The sequence below is a fragment of the Nannospalax galili genome, unplaced genomic scaffold (assembly GCF_000622305.1).
Source record: "Nannospalax galili isolate Female #2095 unplaced genomic scaffold, S.galili_v1.0 C47857257, whole genome shotgun sequence".
Lineage (NCBI taxonomy): Eukaryota > Metazoa > Chordata > Mammalia > Rodentia > Spalacidae > Nannospalax > Nannospalax galili.
In genome coordinates, this window is record NW_008455459.1 from 1 (window position 1) to 632 (window position 632).

Below are 632 nucleotides of genomic sequence, written 5' to 3' on the forward strand. Positions count from 1 at the left end.
TTTTTTTTAAGGAAAAAGCATGTTTATTTGGTTCTAGTCACAGTTACATCATGTCTACTTTCTTTGTAAGTTCGGCTTCAATGGCATCTAATTCTCTCTTTGCTTCTTCAATTTTCACTTGAGCCAGAGATGGATTCGGCATTAACTCTAAATAGGATTCCAATTTTTCCTTCCAAGGACTAGTCTGTTGTTTTAGCTCTGCCAGTTTATCTGATAGTGCCACTAGCCACTGAGGAGACAGAGAAGCATTCATGCCTCTGACTGAAAGTTGCTCCTCTGCAGCTTTGATTCCAAATCTGAACTCCTGTGACTTTGCTTTTAGGAAGTCCGTGTTCTGAAGACGATTGTCAACCTTGGCCCTTTCAGCAGACAGATGCAGCTCTGCCTTCTTGAAATCTTCTTGTAGACATTTTTCTAACACTAAAGTCGCCATCAGGTTCTTTTCAAATTTTCCCAGTTCAAGCTTGATTTCTTCACTTTCGGATTTGGTCCAAAAAAGATCAGAAATTTTTTGGTCCAAAAAATCATTCACTACAGGAAGAAAACTTGTAAGTGAGGTGTCCTTCGTTTCTAGGGTTACTGCACTATCAACCAAAGCAGTCAAAAACCTGGAGCCCATATTAGACAGATTG

At 39.6% G+C, this 632-nt stretch overlaps 1 pseudogene across 1 annotated transcript; it reads right to left on the reverse strand.

Annotated features, from left to right (window-relative positions):
* On the reverse strand, positions 1 to 628 carry LOC103728214 (annotated as a pseudogene). The gene has a single exon (XR_001872276.2). The product of XR_001872276.2 is annotated as an HAUS augmin-like complex subunit 1 pseudogene (transcript).
* Positions 629 to 632: the final 4 nt, after the last annotated feature.